Genomic DNA, 16647 nt, shown 5'->3' on the forward strand with positions numbered 1-16647 from the left:
TCGCTTAGGGTGCGAGAGGTCCCGGGTTCAAATCCCGGACGAGCCCCCAATGCAAGACTTTAACACACTCTATCATGTGTTTGGCATGTACAAATCACTACATGATAAAGTGATGGTGATCAGGAACATCCAACTCCTTAGTCAGGCTTGTAGTATGGGCAGAAGTCTACTTGAACCATGTCTGTGTATTGATTTAAGAGGCGTCCTGACAGTGATCCAGAATTCACAATATCAGTTCCCTTCATGGGAGCCAGTTTGGGGGAAATCACCTTCTATGCATCATGGAAAGCTGACTCTTTAAGTCTGGCAGCAATTCCAGCAGGTCAAAAGCCTCTTTGTTGATTTTACGTGGCTCCTTGGTCTAGGGGTATGATACTCGCTTAGGTCCCAGTTTTAAATCCCGGACGAGCCCCAATGCAAGACTTTAACACACTCCATCAAGTGTTTTGCATGTACAAAACACTACATGTTTAAGTCATTGTAATCGGAGATCAGGAGCTTCCAACTCCTTAGTCAGGCTTGTAGTATGGGCAGATGTGTAACTGAAACATGTCTGTGTATGGATTTAGGAGGAGTCCTGACAGTGAGCCAGCATGCACAATATCTTCATTATCATGACCCTGCAAGTGAAGCCGTTGAGGGGAAATCAGCTACAATGCAATAACAACTGACCTTTCCCAAGTATGAGAGGCATTAAATCCTTCTTGCAACAAGGAGAGCACATGACATGGCTTTTACCAATGTCATCTGATGTCTTCGACAAGAAACATGACCCGGCATCTTTTTTGATTTTAAGGTGCTCGCTGGACTAGGGGTATGAGTCCTGCTTAGGGTGAGAGGGGTCCCTGGTTTGGATAGTGTAAATCAGTGCATTCCTAAGAAGCATTCAAAACACCAGCCAATTGTACCATTTAGTTGTGACAGTGAGTCAACATGCACAATACCAGGACCATGCAACTGCAAGAGTCACATGTCATGGTTTGTTACCAATGTCATCTGATGTCTTCTACTTGAATGATGACCCGTCATAGAAAGCCGACTCTTTAAACCTGGAGGCAATTCGGAGTGGTGAGAAGCCCCTTTTTGTAACTGAAACATGGCTCGTTGGTCTAGGCGTATGATTCTCGCTTTGGGTGCGAGAGGTCCCGGGTTCAAATCCCGGACGAGCCCCCAATGCAAGACCTTAACACACTCCATCATGTGTTTGGCATGTACAAATCACTACGTGATGGTGATCGGGAACATCCAACTCCTTAGTCGGGCATGCAGTATGGGCAGAAGTCTACTTGAACCATGACTGTGTATTGATTTAAGAGGCGTCCTGACAGTGATCCAGAATTCACAATATCAGTTCCCTTTAAGGGAGGTAGTTTGTGGCAAATAACCTAATAAGCATTAACAACTGACCTTTCCCAAGTATGACAGTCGAACATCTTTCCATTAAATCCTTCTTGCAACAAGGAGAGAGCATGACATAGCTTTAACCAATGTTATCTGACGTTTTCTACGAGAAACCTGATCCGGCTTTGAAAGAAGAGTTTTTTAATCTATATGATGTGTGTGTGTGTGATCGTGTATGAAAGCCGACTCTTTAAACCTGGCAGCAATTCCGAAACGTGAAAAGCGCCTTTTTTTAACTGAAATGTGGCTCGTTGGTCTAGGCGTATGATTCTCGCTTAGGGTGCGAGAGGTCCCGGGTTCAAATCCCGGACGAGCCCCCAATGCAAGACTTTAACACACTCTATCATGTGTTTGGCATGTACAAATCACTACATGATAAAGTGATGGTGATCAGGAACATCCAACTCCTTAGTCAGGCTTGTAGTATGGGCAGAAGTCTACTTGAACCATGTCTGTGTATTGATTTAAGAGGCGTCCTGACAGTGATCCAGAATTCACAATATCAGTTCCCTTCATGGGAGCCAGTTTGGGGGAAATCACCTTCTATGCATCATGGAAAGCTGACTCTTTAAGTCTGGCAGCAATTCCAGCAGGTCAAAAGCCTCTTTGTTGATTTTACGTGGCTCCTTGGTCTAGGGGTATGATACTCGCTTAGGTCCCAGTTTTAAATCCCGGACGAGCCCCAATGCAAGACTTTAACACACTCCATCAAGTGTTTTGCATGTACAAAACACTACATGTTTAAGTCATTGTAATCGGAGATCAGGAGCTTCCAACTCCTTAGTCAGGCTTGTAGTATGGGCAGATGTGTAACTGAAACATGTCTGTGTATGGATTTAGGAGGAGTCCTGACAGTGAGCCAGCATGCACAATATCTTCATTATCATGACCCTGCAAGTGAAGCCGTTGAGGGGAAATCAGCTACAATGCAATAACAACTGACCTTTCCCAAGTATGAGAGGCATTAAATCCTTCTTGCAACAAGGAGAGCACATGACATGGCTTTTACCAATGTCATCTGATGTCTTCGACAAGAAACATGACCCGGCATCTTTTTTGATTTTAAGGTGCTCGCTGGACTAGGGGTATGAGTCCTGCTTAGGGTGAGAGGGGTCCCTGGTTTGGATAGTGTAAATCAGTGCATTCCTAAGAAGCATTCAAAACACCAGCCAATTGTACCATTTAGTTGTGACAGTGAGTCAACATGCACAATACCAGGACCATGCAACTGCAAGAGTCACATGTCATGGTTTGTTACCAATGTCATCTGATGTCTTCTACTTGAATGATGACCCGTCATAGAAAGCCGACTCTTTAAACCTGGAGGCAATTCGGAGTGTTGAGAAGCCCCTTTTTGTAACTGAAACATGGCTCGTTGGTCTAGGCGTATGATTCTCGCTTAGGGTGCGAGAGGTCCCGGGTTCAAATCCCGGACGAGCCCCCAATGCAAGACCTTAACACACTCCATCATGTGTTTGGAATGTACAAATCACTGATTGGGAACATCCAACTCCTTAGTCGGGCATGCAGTATGGGCAGAAGTCTACTTGAACCATGTCTGTGTATTGATTTAAGAGGCGTCCTGATAGTGATCCAGAATTCACAATATCAGTTCCCTTTAAGGGAGGTAGTTTGTGGCAAATAACCTAATAAGCATTAACAACTGACCTTTCCCAAGTATGACAGTCGAACATCTTTCCATTAAATCCTTCTTGCAACAAGGAGAGAGCATGACATAGCTTTAACCAATGTTATCTGACGTTTTCTACGAGAAACCTGATCCGGCTTTGAAAGAAGAGTTTTTTAATCTATATGATGTGTGTGTGTGTGATCGTGTATGAAAGCCGACTCTTTAAACCTGGCAGGACTGGACTAGGGGTATGAGTCCTGCTTAGGGTGAGAGGGGTCCCTGGTTTGGATAGTGTAAATCAGTGCATTCCTAAGAAGCATTCAAAACACCAGCCAATTGTACCATTTAGTTGTGACAGTGAGTCAACATGCACAATACCAGGACCATGCAACTGCAAGAGTCACATGTCATGGTTTGTTACCAATGTCATCTGATGTCTTCTACTTGAATGATGACCCGTCATAGAAAGCCGACTCTTTAAACCTGGAGGCAATTCGGAGTGGTGAGAAGCCCCTTTTTGTAACTGAAACATGGCTCGTTGGTCTAGGCGTATGATTCTCGCTTAGGGTGCGAGAGGTCCCGGGTTCAAATCCCGGACGAGCCCCCAATGCAAGACCTTAACACACTCCATCATGTGTTTGGCATGTACAAATCACCACGTGATGGTGATCGGGAACATCCAACTCCTTAGTCGGGCATGCAGTATGGGCAGAAGTCTACTTGAACCATGACTGTGTATTGATTTAAGAGGCGTCCTGACAGTGATCCAGAATTCACAATATCAGTTCCCTTTAATTCGGAGTGTTGAGAAGCCCCTTTTTGTAACTGAAACATGGCTCGTTGGTCTAGGCGTATGATTCTCGCTTAGGGTGCGAGAGGTCCCGGGTTCAAATCCCGGACGAGCCCATGTGTTTGGCATGTACAAATCACTACGTGATGGTGATCGGGAACATCCAACTCCTTAGTCGGGCATGCAGTATGGGCAGAAGTCTACTTGAACCATGACTGTGTATTGATTTAAGAGGCGTCCTGACAGTGATCCAGAATTCACAATATCAGTTCCCTTTAAGGGAGGTAGTTTGTGGCAAATAACCTAATAAGCATTAACAACTGACCTTTCCCAAGTATGACAGTCGAACATCTTTCCATTAAATCCTTCTTGCAACAAGGAGAGAGCATGACATAGCTTTAACCAATGTTATCTGACGTTTTCTACGAGAAACCTGATCCGGCTTTGAAAGAAGAGTTTTTTAATCTATATGATGTGTGTGTGTGTGATCGTGTATGAAAGCCGACTCTTTAAACCTGGCAGCAATTCCGAAACGTGAAAAGCCCCTTTTTTTAACTGAAATGTGGCTCGTTGGTCTAGGCGTATGATTCTCGCTTAGGGTGCGAGAGGTCCCGGGTTCAAATCCCGGACGAGCCCCCAATGCAAGACTTTAACACACTCTATCATGTGTTTGGAATGTACAAATCACTGATCGGGAACATCCAACTCCTTAGTCGGGCATGCAGTATGGGCAGAAGTCTACTTGAACCATGTCTGTGTATTGATTTAAGAGGCGTCCTGACAGTGATCCAGAATTCACAATATCAGTTCCCTTCATGGGAGCCAGTTTGGGGGAAATCACCTTCTATGCATCATGGAAAGCTGACTCTTTAAGTCTGGCAGCAATTCCAGCAGGTCAAAAGCCTCTTTGTTGATTTTACGTGGCTCCTTGGTCTAGGGGTATGATACTCGCTTAGGTCCCAGTTTTAAATCCCGGACGAGCCCCAATGCAAGACTTTAACACACTCCATCAAGTGTTTTGCATGTGCAAAACACTACATGTTTAAGTCATTGTAATCGGAGATCAGGAGCTTCCAACTCCTTAGTCAGGCTTGTAGTATGGGCAGAAGTGTAACTGAAACATGTCTGTGTATGGATTTAGGAGGAGTCCTGACAGTGATCCAGAATTCACAATATCAGTTCCCTTTAAGGGAGGTAGTTTGTGGCAAATAACCTAATAAGCATTAACAACTGACCTTTCCCAAGTATGACAGTCGAACATCTTTCCATTAAATCCTTCTTGCAACAAGGAGAGAGCATGACATAGCTTTAACCAATGTTATCTGACGTTTTCTACGAGAAACCTGATCCGGCTTTGAAAGAAGAGTTTTTTAATCTATATGATGTGTGTGTGTGTGATCGTGTATGAAAGCCGACTCTTTAAACCTGGCAGCAATTCCGAAACGTGAAAAGCGCCTTTTTTTAACTGAAATGTGGCTCGTTGGTCTAGGCGTATGATTCTCGCTTAGGGTGCGAGAGGTCCCGGGTTCAAATCCCGGACGAGCCCCCAATGCAAGACTTTAACACACTCTATCATGTGTTTGGCATGTACAAATCACTACATGATAAAGTGATGGTGATCAGGAACATCCAACTCCTTAGTCAGGCTTGTAGTATGGGCAGAAGTCTACTTGAACCATGTCTGTGTATTGATTTAAGAGGCGTCCTGACAGTGATCCAGAATTCACAATATCAGTTCCCTTCATGGGAGCCAGTTTGGGGGAAATCACCTTCTATGCATCATGGAAAGCTGACTCTTTAAGTCTGGCAGCAATTCCAGTAGGTCAAAAGCCTCTTTGTTGATTTTACGTGGCTCCTTGGTCTAGGGGTATGATACTCGCTTAGGTCCCAGTTTTAAATCCCGGACGAGCCCCAATGCAAGACTTTAACACACTCCATCAAGTGTTTTGCATGTACAAAACACTACATGTTTAAGTCATTGTAATCGGAGATCAGGAGCTTCCAACTCCTTAGTCAGGCTTGTAGTATGGGCAGATGTGTAACTGAAACATGTCTGTGTATGGATTTAGGAGGAGTCCTGACAGTGAGCCAGCATGCACAATATCTTCATTATCATGACCCTGCAAGTGAAGCCGTTGAGGGGAAATCAGCTACAATGCAATAACAACTGACCTTTCCCAAGTATGAGAGGCATTAAATCCTTCTTGCAACAAGGAGAGCACATGACATGGCTTTTACCAATGTCATCTGATGTCTTCGACAAGAAACATGACCCGGCATCTTTTTTGATTTTAAGGTGCTCGCTGGACTAGGGGTATGAGTCCTGCTTAGGGTGAGAGGGGTCCCTGGTTTGGATAGTGTAAATCAGTGCATTCCTAAGAAGCATTCAAAACACCAGCCAATTGTACCATTTAGTTGTGACAGTGAGTCAACATGCACAATACCAGGACCATGCAACTGCAAGAGTCACATGTCATGGTTTGTTACCAATGTCATCTGATGTCTTCTACTTGAATGATGACCCGTCATAGAAAGCCGACTCTTTAAACCTGGAGGCAATTCGGAGTGGTGAGAAGCCCCTTTTTGTAACTGAAACATGGCTCGTTGGTCTAGGCGTATGATTCTCGCTTTGGGTGCGAGAGGTCCCGGGTTCAAATCCCGGACGAGCCCCCAATGCAAGACCTTAACACACTCCATCATGTGTTTGGCATGTACAAATCACTACGTGATGGTGATCGGGAACATCCAACTCCTTAGTCGGGCATGCAGTATGGGCAGAAGTCTACTTGAACCATGACTGTGTATTGATTTAAGAGGCGTCCTGACAGTGATCCAGAATTCACAATATCAGTTCCCTTTAAGGGAGGTAGTTTGTGGCAAATAACCTAATAAGCATTAACAACTGACCTTTCCCAAGTATGACAGTCGAACATCTTTCCATTAAATCCTTCTTGCAACAAGGAGAGAGCATGACATAGCTTTAACCAATGTTATCTGACGTTTTCTACGAGAAACCTGATCCGGCTTTGAAAGAAGAGTTTTTTAATCTATATGATGTGTGTGTGTGTGATCGTGTATGAAAGCCGACTCTTTAAACCTGGCAGCAATTCCGAAACGTGAAAAGCCCCTTTTTTTAACTGAAATGTGGCTCGTTGGTCTAGGCGTATGATTCTCGCTTAGGGTGCGAGAGGTCCCGGGTTCAAATCCCGGACGAGCCCCCAATGCAAGACTTTAACACACTCTATCATGTGTTTGGAATGTACAAATCACTGATCGGGAACATCCAACTCCTTAGTCGGGCATGCAGTATGGGCAGAAGTCTACTTGAACCATGTCTGTGTATTGATTTAAGAGGCGTCCTGACAGTGATCCAGAATTCACAATATCAGTTCCCTTCATGGGAGCCAGTTTGGGGGAAATCACCTTCTATGCATCATGGAAAGCTGACTCTTTAAGTCTGGCAGCAATTCCAGCAGGTCAAAAGCCTCTTTGTTGATTTTACGTGGCTCCTTGGTCTAGGGGTATGATACTCGCTTAGGTCCCAGTTTTAAATCCCGGACGAGCCCCAATGCAAGACTTTAACACACTCCATCAAGTGTTTTGCATGTGCAAAACACTACATGTTTAAGTCATTGTAATCGGAGATCAGGAGCTTCCAACTCCTTAGTCAGGCTTGTAGTATGGGCAGAAGTGTAACTGAAACATGTCTGTGTATGGATTTAGGAGGAGTCCTGACAGTGATCCAGAATTCACAATATCAGTTCCCTTTAAGGGAGGTAGTTTGTGGCAAATAACCTAATAAGCATTAACAACTGACCTTTCCCAAGTATGACAGTCGAACATCTTTCCATTAAATCCTTCTTGCAACAAGGAGAGAGCATGACATAGCTTTAACCAATGTTATCTGACGTTTTCTACGAGAAACCTGATCCGGCTTTGAAAGAAGAGTTTTTTAATCTATATGATGTGTGTGTGTGTGATCGTGTATGAAAGCCGACTCTTTAAACCTGGCAGCAATTCCGAAACGTGAAAAGCGCCTTTTTTTAACTGAAATGTGGCTCGTTGGTCTAGGCGTATGATTCTCGCTTAGGGTGCGAGAGGTCCCGGGTTCAAATCCCGGACGAGCCCCCAATGCAAGACTTTAACACACTCTATCATGTGTTTGGCATGTACAAATCACTACATGATAAAGTGATGGTGATCAGGAACATCCAACTCCTTAGTCAGGCTTGTAGTATGGGCAGAAGTCTACTTGAACCATGTCTGTGTATTGATTTAAGAGGCGTCCTGACAGTGATCCAGAATTCACAATATCAGTTCCCTTCATGGGAGCCAGTTTGGGGGAAATCACCTTCTATGCATCATGGAAAGCTGACTCTTTAAGTCTGGCAGCAATTCCAGCAGGTCAAAAGCCTCTTTGTTGATTTTACGTGGCTCCTTGGTCTAGGGGTATGATACTCGCTTAGGTCCCAGTTTTAAATCCCGGACGAGCCCCAATGCAAGACTTTAACACACTCCATCAAGTGTTTTGCATGTACAAAACACTACATGTTTAAGTCATTGTAATCGGAGATCAGGAGCTTCCAACTCCTTAGTCAGGCTTGTAGTATGGGCAGATGTGTAACTGAAACATGTCTGTGTATGGATTTAGGAGGAGTCCTGACAGTGAGCCAGCATGCACAATATCTTCATTATCATGACCCTGCAAGTGAAGCCGTTGAGGGGAAATCAGCTACAATGCAATAACAACTGACCTTTCCCAAGTATGAGAGGCATTAAATCCTTCTTGCAACAAGGAGAGCACATGACATGGCTTTTACCAATGTCATCTGATGTCTTCGACAAGAAACATGACCCGGCATCTTTTTTGATTTTAAGGTGCTCGCTGGACTAGGGGTATGAGTCCTGCTTAGGGTGAGAGGGGTCCCTGGTTTGGATAGTGTAAATCAGTGCATTCCTAAGAAGCATTCAAAACACCAGCCAATTGTACCATTTAGTTGTGACAGTGAGTCAACATGCACAATACCAGGACCATGCAACTGCAAGAGTCACATGTCATGGTTTGTTACCAATGTCATCTGATGTCTTCTACTTGAATGATGACCCGTCATAGAAAGCCGACTCTTTAAACCTGGAGGCAATTCGGAGTGGTGAGAAGCCCCTTTTTGTAACTGAAACATGGCTCGTTGGTCTAGGCGTATGATTCTCGCTTTGGGTGCGAGAGGTCCCGGGTTCAAATCCCGGACGAGCCCCCAATGCAAGACCTTAACACACTCCATCATGTGTTTGGCATGTACAAATCACTACGTGATGGTGATCGGGAACATCCAACTCCTTAGTCGGGCATGCAGTATGGGCAGAAGTCTACTTGAACCATGACTGTGTATTGATTTAAGAGGCGTCCTGACAGTGATCCAGAATTCACAATATCAGTTCCCTTTAAGGGAGGTAGTTTGTGGCAAATAACCTAATAAGCATTAACAACTGACCTTTCCCAAGTATGACAGTCGAACATCTTTCCATTAAATCCTTCTTGCAACAAGGAGAGAGCATGACATAGCTTTAACCAATGTTATCTGACGTTTTCTACGAGAAACCTGATCCGGCTTTGAAAGAAGAGTTTTTTAATCTATATGATGTGTGTGTGTGTGATCGTGTATGAAAGCCGACTCTTTAAACCTGGCAGCAATTCCGAAACGTGAAAAGCGCCTTTTTTTAACTGAAATGTGGCTCGTTGGTCTAGGCGTATGATTCTCGCTTAGGGTGCGAGAGGTCCCGGGTTCAAATCCCGGACGAGCCCCCAATGCAAGACTTTAACACACTCTATCATGTGTTTGGCATGTACAAATCACTACATGATAAAGTGATGGTGATCAGGAACATCCAACTCCTTAGTCAGGCTTGTAGTATGGGCAGAAGTCTACTTGAACCATGTCTGTGTATTGATTTAAGAGGCGTCCTGACAGTGATCCAGAATTCACAATATCAGTTCCCTTCATGGGAGCCAGTTTGGGGGAAATCACCTTCTATGCATCATGGAAAGCTGACTCTTTAAGTCTGGCAGCAATTCCAGCAGGTCAAAAGCCTCTTTGTTGATTTTACGTGGCTCCTTGGTCTAGGGGTATGATACTCGCTTAGGTCCCAGTTTTAAATCCCGGACGAGCCCCAATGCAAGACTTTAACACACTCCATCAAGTGTTTTGCATGTACAAAACACTACATGTTTAAGTCATTGTAATCGGAGATCAGGAGCTTCCAACTCCTTAGTCAGGCTTGTAGTATGGGCAGATGTGTAACTGAAACATGTCTGTGTATGGATTTAGGAGGAGTCCTGACAGTGAGCCAGCATGCACAATATCTTCATTATCATGACCCTGCAAGTGAAGCCGTTGAGGGGAAATCAGCTACAATGCAATAACAACTGACCTTTCCCAAGTATGAGAGGCATTAAATCCTTCTTGCAACAAGGAGAGCACATGACATGGCTTTTACCAATGTCATCTGATGTCTTCGACAAGAAACATGACCCGGCATCTTTTTTGATTTTAAGGTGCTCGCTGGACTAGGGGTATGAGTCCTGCTTAGGGTGAGAGGGGTCCCTGGTTTGGATAGTGTAAATCAGTGCATTCCTAAGAAGCATTCAAAACACCAGCCAATTGTACCATTTAGTTGTGACAGTGAGTCAACATGCACAATACCAGGACCATGCAACTGCAAGAGTCACATGTCATGGTTTGTTACCAATGTCATCTGATGTCTTCTACTTGAATGATGACCCGTCATAGAAAGCCGACTCTTTAAACCTGGAGGCAATTCGGAGTGGTGAGAAGCCCCTTTTTGTAACTGAAACATGGCTCGTTGGTCTAGGCGTATGATTCTCGCTTTGGGTGCGAGAGGTCCCGGGTTCAAATCCCGGACGAGCCCCCAATGCAAGACCTTAACACAGTCCATCATGTGTTTGGCATGTACAAATCACTACGTGACGGTGATCGGGAACATCCAACTCCTTAGTCGGGCATGCAGTATGGGCAGAAGTCTACTTGAACCATGTCTGTGTATTGATTTAAGAGGCGTCCTGACAGTGATCCAGAATTCACAATATCAGTTCCCTTTAAGGGAGGTAGTTTGTGGCAAATAACCTAATAAGCATTAACAACTGACCTTTCCCAAGTATGACAGTCGAACATCTTTCCATTAAATCCTTCTTGCAACAAGGAGAGAGCATGACATAGCTTTAACCAATGTTATCTGACGTTTTCTACGAGAAACCTGATCCGGCTTTGAAAGAAGAGTTTTTTAATCTATATGATGTGTGTGTGTGTGATCGTGTATGAAAGCCGACTCTTTAAACCTGGCAGCAATTCCGAAACGTGAAAAGCCCCTTTTTTTAACTGAAATGTGGCTCGTTGGTCTAGGCGTATGATTCTCGCTTAGGGTGCGAGAGGTCCCGGGTTCAAATCCCGGACGAGCCCCCAATGCAAGACTTTAACACACTCTATCATGTGTTTGGAATGTACAAATCACTGATCGGGAACATCCAACTCCTTAGTCGGGCATGCAGTATGGGCAGAAGTCTACTTGAACCATGTCTGTGTATTGATTTAAGAGGCGTCCTGACAGTGATCCAGAATTCACAATATCAGTTCCCTTCATGGGAGCCAGTTTGGGGGAAATCACCTTCTATGCATCATGGAAAGCTGACTCTTTAAGTCTGGCAGCAATTCCAGCAGGTCAAAAGCCTCTTTGTTGATTTTACGTGGCTCCTTGGTCTAGGGGTATGATACTCGCTTAGGTCCCAGTTTTAAATCCCGGACGAGCCCCAATGCAAGACTTTAACACACTCCATCAAGTGTTTTGCATGTGCAAAACACTACATGTTTAAGTCATTGTAATCGGAGATCAGGAGCTTCCAACTCCTTAGTCAGGCTTGTAGTATGGGCAGAAGTGTAACTGAAACATGTCTGTGTATGGATTTAGGAGGAGTCCTGACAGTGATCCAGAATTCACAATATCAGTTCCCTTTAAGGGAGGTAGTTTGTGGCAAATAACCTAATAAGCATTAACAACTGACCTTTCCCAAGTATGACAGTCGAACATCTTTCCATTAAATCCTTCTTGCAACAAGGAGAGAGCATGACATAGCTTTAACCAATGTTATCTGACGTTTTCTACGAGAAACCTGATCCGGCTTTGAAAGAAGAGTTTTTTAATCTATATGATGTGTGTGTGTGTGATCGTGTATGAAAGCCGACTCTTTAAACCTGGCAGCAATTCCGAAACGTGAAAAGCGCCTTTTTTTAACTGAAATGTGGCTCGTTGGTCTAGGCGTATGATTCTCGCTTAGGGTGCGAGAGGTCCCGGGTTCAAATCCCGGACGAGCCCCCAATGCAAGACTTTAACACACTCTATCATGTGTTTGGCATGTACAAATCACTACATGATAAAGTGATGGTGATCAGGAACATCCAACTCCTTAGTCAGGCTTGTAGTATGGGCAGAAGTCTACTTGAACCATGTCTGTGTATTGATTTAAGAGGCGTCCTGACAGTGATCCAGAATTCACAATATCAGTTCCCTTCATGGGAGCCAGTTTGGGGGAAATCACCTTCTATGCATCATGGAAAGCTGACTCTTTAAGTCTGGCAGCAATTCCAGCAGGTCAAAAGCCTCTTTGTTGATTTTACGTGGCTCCTTGGTCTAGGGGTATGATACTCGCTTAGGTCCCAGTTTTAAATCCCGGACGAGCCCCAATGCAAGACTTTAACACACTCCATCAAGTGTTTTGCATGTACAAAACACTACATGTTTAAGTCATTGTAATCGGAGATCAGGAGCTTCCAACTCCTTAGTCAGGCTTGTAGTATGGGCAGATGTGTAACTGAAACATGTCTGTGTATGGATTTAGGAGGAGTCCTGACAGTGAGCCAGCATGCACAATATCTTCATTATCATGACCCTGCAAGTGAAGCCGTTGAGGGGAAATCAGCTACAATGCAATAACAACTGACCTTTCCCAAGTATGAGAGGCATTAAATCCTTCTTGCAACAAGGAGAGCACATGACATGGCTTTTACCAATGTCATCTGATGTCTTCGACAAGAAACATGACCCGGCATCTTTTTTGATTTTAAGGTGCTCGCTGGACTAGGGGTATGAGTCCTGCTTAGGGTGAGAGGGGTCCCTGGTTTGGATAGTGTAAATCAGTGCATTCCTAAGAAGCATTCAAAACACCAGCCAATTGTACCATTTAGTTGTGACAGTGAGTCAACATGCACAATACCAGGACCATGCAACTGCAAGAGTCACATGTCATGGTTTGTTACCAATGTCATCTGATGTCTTCTACTTGAATGATGACCCGTCATAGAAAGCCGACTCTTTAAACCTGGAGGCAATTCGGAGTGGTGAGAAGCCCCTTTTTGTAACTGAAACATGGCTCGTTGGTCTAGGCGTATGATTCTCGCTTTGGGTGCGAGAGGTCCCGGGTTCAAATCCCGGACGAGCCCCCAATGCAAGACCTTAACACAGTCCATCATGTGTTTGGCATGTACAAATCACTACGTGACGGTGATCGGGAACATCCAACTCCTTAGTCGGGCATGCAGTATGGGCAGAAGTCTACTTGAACCATGTCTGTGTATTGATTTAAGAGGCGTCCTGACAGTGATCCAGAATTCACAATATCAGTTCCCTTTAAGGGAGGTAGTTTGTGGCAAATAACCTAATAAGCATTAACAACTGACCTTTCCCAAGTATGACAGTCGAACATCTTTCCATTAAATCCTTCTTGCAACAAGGAGAGAGCATGACATGGCTTTAACCAATGTTATCTGACGTTTTCTACGAGAAACCTGATCCGGCTTTGAAAGAAGAGTTTTTTAATCTATATGATGTGTCTGTGTGTGATCGTGTATGAAAGCCGACACTTTAAACCTGGCAGCAATTCCGAAACGTGAAAAGCCCCTTTTTTTAACTGAAATGTGGCAATTTGGAATGTACAAATCACTGATCGGGAACATCCAACTCCTTAGTCGGGCATGCAGTATGGGCAGAATTCTACTTGAACCATGTCTGTGTATTGATTTAAGAGGCATCCTGACAGTGATCCAGAATTCACAATATCAGTTCCCTTTAAGGGAGGTAGTTTGTGGCAAATAACCTAATAAGCATTAACAACTGACCTTTCCCAAGTATGACAGTCGAACATCTTTCCATTAAATCCTTCTTGCAACAAGGAGAGAGCATGACATAGCTTTAACCAATGTTATCTGACGTTTTCTACGAGAAACCTGATCCGGCTTTGAAAGAAGAGTTTTTTAATCTATATGATGTGTGTGTGTGTGATCGTGTATGAAAGCCGACTCTTTAAACCTGGCAGCAATTCCGAAACGTGAAAAGCGCCTTTTTTTAACTGAAATGTGGCTCGTTGGTCTAGGCGTATGATTCTCGCTTAGGGTGCGAGAGGTCCCGGGTTCAAATCCCGGACGAGCCCCCAATGCAAGACTTTAACACACTCTATCATGTGTTTGGCATGTACAAATCACTACATGATAAAGTGATGGTGATCAGGAACATCCAACTCCTTAGTCAGGCTTGTAGTATGGGCAGAAGTCTACTTGAACCATGTCTGTGTATTGATTTAAGAGGCGTCCTGACAGTGATCCAGAATTCACAATATCAGTTCCCTTCATGGGAGCCAGTTTGGGGGAAATCACCTTCTATGCATCATGGAAAGCTGACTCTTTAAGTCTGGCAGCAATTCCAGCAGGTCAAAAGCCTCTTTGTTGATTTTACGTGGCTCCTTGGTCTAGGGGTATGATACTCGCTTAGGTCCCAGTTTTAAATCCCGGACGAGCCCCAATGCAAGACTTTAACACACTCCATCAAGTGTTTTGCATGTACAAAACACTACATGTTTAAGTCATTGTAATCGGAGATCAGGAGCTTCCAACTCCTTAGTCAGGCTTGTAGTATGGGCAGATGTGTAACTGAAACATGTCTGTGTATGGATTTAGGAGGAGTCCTGACAGTGAGCCAGCATGCACAATATCTTCATTATCATGACCCTGCAAGTGAAGCCGTTGAGGGGAAATCAGCTACAATGCAATAACAACTGACCTTTCCCAAGTATGAGAGGCATTAAATCCTTCTTGCAACAAGGAGAGCACATGACATGGCTTTTACCAATGTCATCTGATGTCTTCGACAAGAAACATGACCCGGCATCTTTTTTGATTTTAAGGTGCTCGCTGGACTAGGGGTATGAGTCCTGCTTAGGGTGAGAGGGGTCCCTGGTTTGGATAGTGTAAATCAGTGCATTCCTAAGAAGCATTCAAAACACCAGCCAATTGTACCATTTAGTTGTGACAGTGAGTCAACATGCACAATACCAGGACCATGCAACTGCAAGAGTCACATGTCATGGTTTGTTACCAATGTCATCTGATGTCTTCTACTTGAATGATGACCCGTCATAGAAAGCCGACTCTTTAAACCTGGAGGCAATTCGGAGTGGTGAGAAGCCCCTTTTTGTAACTGAAACATGGCTCGTTGGTCTAGGCGTATGATTCTCGCTTTGGGTGCGAGAGGTCCCGGGTTCAAATCCCGGACGAGCCCCCAATGCAAGACCTTAACACAGTCCATCATGTGTTTGGCATGTACAAATCACTACGTGATGGTGATCGGGAACATCCAACTCCTTAGTCGGCCATGCAGTATGGGCAGAAGTCTACTTGAACCATGTCTGTGTATTGATTTAAGAGGCGTCCTGACAGTGATCCAGAATTCACAATATCAGTTCCCTTTAAGGGAGGTAGTTTGTGGCAAATAACCTAATAAGCATTAACAACTGACCTTTCCCAAGTATGACAGTCGAACATCTTTCCATTAAATCCTTCTTGCAACAAGGAGAGAGCATGACATGGCTTTAACCAATGTTATCTGACGTTTTCTACGAGAAACCTGATCCGGCTTTGAAAGAAGAGTTTTTTAATCTATATGATGTGTCTGTGTGTGATCGTGTATGAAAGCCGACACTTTAAACCTGGCAGCAATTCCGAAACGTGAAAAGCCCCTTTTTTTAACTGAAATGTGGCAATTTGGAATGTACAAATCACTGATCGGGAACATCCAACTCCTTAGTCGGGCATGCAGTATGGGCAGAATTCTACTTGAACCATGTCTGTGTATTGATTTAAGAGGCATCCTGACAGTGATCCAGAATTCACAATATCAGTTCCCTTTAAGGGAGGTAGTTTGTGGCAAATAACCTAATAAGCATTAACAACTGACCTTTCCCAAGTATGACAGTCGAACATCTTTCCATTAAATCCTTCTTGCAACAAGGAGAGAGCATGACATAGCTTTAACCAATGTTATCTGACGTTTTCTACGAGAAACCTGATCCGGCTTTGAAAGAAGAGTTTTTTAATCTATATGATGTGTGTGTGTGTGATCGTGTATGAAAGCCGACTCTTTAAACCTGGCAGCAATTCCGAAACGTGAAAAGCGCCTTTTTTTAACTGAAATGTGGCTCGTTGGTCTAGGCGTATGATTCTCGCTTAGGGTGCGAGAGGTCCCGGGTTCAAATCCCGGACGAGCCCCCAATGCAAGACTTTAACACACTCTATCATGTGTTTGGCATGTACAAATCACTACATGATAAAGTGATGGTGATCAGGAACATCCAACTCCTTAGTCAGGCTTGTAGTATGGGCAGAAGTCTACTTGAACCATGTCTGTTTATTGATTTAAGAGGCGTCCTGACAGTGATCCAGAATTCACAATATCAGTTCCCTTCATGGGAGCCAGTTTGGGGGAAATCACC

General features: G+C 44.2%; 1 protein-coding gene across 1 annotated transcript in view; it reads left to right on the forward strand.

The window, feature by feature from the left end:
* Window positions 1–16647, forward strand: part of snap91a (synaptosome associated protein 91a) — a gene marked incomplete at both ends in the record, with an annotated part of 137927 nt that overhangs the window by 57218 nt on the left and 64062 nt on the right. The gene's annotated exons all lie outside the window — the stretch shown is intronic.

The sequence above is a fragment of the Echiichthys vipera genome (assembly GCF_963691815.1).
Source record: "Echiichthys vipera genome assembly, chromosome: 8".
Taxonomy (NCBI): Eukaryota; Metazoa; Chordata; class Actinopteri; order Perciformes; family Trachinidae; genus Echiichthys; species Echiichthys vipera.